This window comes from Coregonus clupeaformis, unplaced genomic scaffold (assembly GCF_020615455.1).
Source record: "Coregonus clupeaformis isolate EN_2021a unplaced genomic scaffold, ASM2061545v1 scaf0568, whole genome shotgun sequence".
NCBI classification, from domain to species: domain Eukaryota; kingdom Metazoa; phylum Chordata; class Actinopteri; order Salmoniformes; family Salmonidae; genus Coregonus; species Coregonus clupeaformis.
In genome coordinates, this window is record NW_025534023.1 from 145,127 (window position 1) to 148,554 (window position 3,428).

Sequence of the window (3,428 nt, forward strand, 5' to 3'; positions counted from 1 at the left end):
AAATCATCAGAAAAATTGCCCCCCCTGAGAATTTTTTCAGGAGCCGCCACTGGCCTACTGATTAGTTTCCACTTTGAAAACTGCTGTCTGTCAGCAACTCAGCTCAAGTGGCAGTTCTACTAACTAGTAATATCGCATTCCAGGTATTCACTCACATACTCTGTCCTTTAAAACAGATTATTGTTCAGAAATACTTAGAAATACTCACATTATTTTTTTGTTCTCTCCGTATAGTGTTTTCTGCTCTGTCGTCTCAAAATGGATCCTGTACAAAAGAACACATTTACTTTCTGTTTCACTCAGCAGTCTCCACACCCTGATAATAAAGTGTTTTATTGGTATCTTCCACTAGATGGCAGTAAAAACCTGCTGTAACTTGACTTTACAATAGTAAGTGTTATGTTTCTTGGTCCTGGTGACTCCTGGGAAGTGTCTCAGAGGAGGATTGCTGACCTAGGATCAGGTCCCCCTGTCCATGTAATCTTATTCATTATGATTGTTTTGTCTCATGTCTCTTTATATTCATATACCCTGGGTACCATGTAGCTGTATTGAAATCACCTTGTTTTATAACCTTCTTTGTTGCTCAGTGGTACTTCAATTGGCCGGACCATGCCCAATTCTTTCATACAGTAATGCTCCAGCATCCACTCAGAGCTTATGCATCTAATGCATTCCTCAAATACTGCAGAGTTGTTAAGCAAGTCCCTGAGATCGTCATGTTCAACCACGTTTATTTGCTTATTTGTAAGATGAAACCTGAGGGGATCACTGTAGTGTGTCATAAATGCATCAAAAATGGTTCTGAGGTCCTCAACAATGCTATTTTGTACCGTAGCTGGGATGCAGTGTTCTTTCCTGATTTCCAAAATAAATAAATAAAAAATATTTTTGAGACCTTCAATTAGCTGCTCAGTGTTGATCTCTGTGGCTTGAACATATTCAGCCTCTGGCAGACCTTCTACATCGCTCATGTCATCTTCAATGGGATCAGTCCCCGTCTCAAATTCATCATGAGGGCAATTCTCATCTAAGTTGGCTCTTAAAAGCTCTGTGGTTTTGGTAGATGTGTGACCGATAGGCGCTGAAACATATATTTGCTTTCCCACACCCATTAAATCCACAGGTAATTAGAAATGTGGTTCATGCTGGTGATAGAGGCCAATATGTGTGAGTCGTCTGGACACAGAGAAAGTATGCTCATTGCAAAGTGGACAATTGAAGAGAGTTGGCATTCTTCAGAAAGATTGTGAACCTTGGAATGATGGGATGGAATCATGGAGATCATTGGTACTCAGCCACTTGCAGACATCATCAAGGGACCAGTCTTCCACAGCCACACTCAAATTAAAGTTGACACATGAAGCAAAAGTGGAAAAAAAAAAGTGTCTTTCCAGACAACCACCTTTCCTCCTAATTTGTATTTATGGTTGTTCCATAAAGAAGCAGAGCTTGTCAGGAAAGGTGAAGATGTCTGTCTCTTATTTATCTGACGCCATATTTCTTAGTATGGGACATTATGGGATTCTGCAGTCCCACATTTAAGTGTTGACTCAGATAATATGATGCTCCAAATGGGGCATTAAGTTCTTCTTCCATGTCAACCCCAAATTGGCCTATTAGAGTTCTCAATAAAGAGAGCCTATTTGGGCAGTTATAAAGGCTTCTTGCTATAATTACATGTTAGGGAGCTTTAATCCTCCCTTCTAAATCTTTACCTGTAATCTAGCTTGGTTCATCCTGGCCCTTTTAATAGTCCAAATGAATCATTTTGTCTATGGTGTTAAAGGTGTAGGCAGGTATGGACAGTGGAAACATGCTGATGATGTAATTCAGTTTAGGAGCTTTAACCATCTTTATAACATGTGGCCTACCCCACAATGAGATTTTTTTAATTTTGTTCAAACACTGTATTGATTGATTGATTCACTGTAAATACATTCATTCAGCTAGTGTTGAAAAAGATGAAGGAATTACATAAAACACACAATAATCAAACTGTATTGATTGATTGATTCACTATTCAGTTAGTATTGGATTGACAAAGGAGTAACACAGAACACACTATAATCACACTTCAAATACATCCAAATACTTTATAGAGGCTAACCTGTTAGTAGATCCATAGCGAGCTTTAAACATTGTCTTGCTTTGGTCTGAAATACAGAGGACAGAACAATCCGCCCCAATACACCAACCTGAAAGACATCAATTAGACACAAACACAACATAAACAACATGAGTATTCAATATCAAATGCATCTAACTAATCTGATCTGTTTTATGTATTCTTCTTTTTGTCAAGTCGAACATAATCTACATTGGGTCATCTGTGTGTGTGTGTGTCTGTCTTACCTGTTCGTGGTGGTTGATACATTTCTCTATCAGAGCTCACAGCTCCCAAACTCTCCACCACTTAACTGGACAGGGGCAGGATATGTCACGGTTTTCAAAGCCAGAACCCAGAAGCAGACCAGGACAAGGTAAGTTGAAACAAAGGTGTGTGTTTATTTAACAGATCCACGAGTGAGGCTGAATAATCCAGGGAACAGAGCGGGCGGCGTGGATGGGTTGTTGAGGGTGCAGTGGTAGGTCCAGTAATGGCTCGGCAGCCGCCGACCATCAGGCAGAGGTGGGGTGAAGGTTCCGGATGAGTGACTGCAGATGGAACAAAACGGAGGTAAGTACAAAACAAGCAAACAAGGTGCAAAACAACAAAACTAACGCTATATGCTCTAAGGCTGATCCACTGATAAACATACTGTTCATGGCTAACGATCCGGCAGGGAATGGATGTTAGGACAGAGCCTAAGAAGGGTGATGATCAGGACCAGGTGTGCAGATTGCTGATGGGATGCAGGTGCGGAAATCAAGAGAGCTCCCGCCTAGCAACGTTGCCCGGCAACCAGGCAGGGAGCGTTCCAGAACCCTCGGGAAACTGGAGATCCCGAGCAGAAAAACTAGTAACACAGACAGGAACCGACTCAAACTGCAGGGTTCGTTACAGTACCCCCCCTCCGACGAACGCCACCGGGCGGACTCCCCGGAGCGCCAGGATGGAGGCGGTAGAAGTCACGAATGAGGTCAGCGTCCAGGACCTGTCGCCGCGGAATCCAACTCCTCTCTTCAGGACCATAACCCTCCCAGTCCACGAGATACTGGAAACCCCGGCCCCGCCGTCTGGAATCCATGATGCGTCGCACCGTGTAGGCAGGACCACCTCCGATCATCCGAGGAGGAGGAGGAGGAGGCGGAGGAGGCAACAGAGGACTGAGGAGAACAGGCTTGAGGCAGGAGACATGAAAGGTGGGATGGACTCTGAGCGTTCTCGGTAGTTTGAGTCGAACTGCAACCGGATTGATCACCTTCTCCACCACAAACGGACCAATGAACTTGGGGACAACTTCCTGAGACTCAGTCCGTAAAGG

At 43.5% G+C, this 3,428-nt stretch overlaps 1 long non-coding RNA gene across 1 annotated transcript; it reads right to left on the minus strand.

Annotated features, from left to right (window-relative positions):
- Positions 1-225: 225 nt before the first annotated feature.
- LOC123485088 lies at positions 226-2,441 on the minus strand. The gene is made up of 3 exons (XR_006658862.1): positions 2,356-2,441; positions 2,111-2,198; positions 226-265 (listed from the first exon to the last, which is right to left on the minus strand). It is a non-coding gene; the product is annotated as an uncharacterized LOC123485088 (long non-coding RNA).
- Between the last annotated feature and the right edge of the window lie 987 nt (positions 2,442-3,428).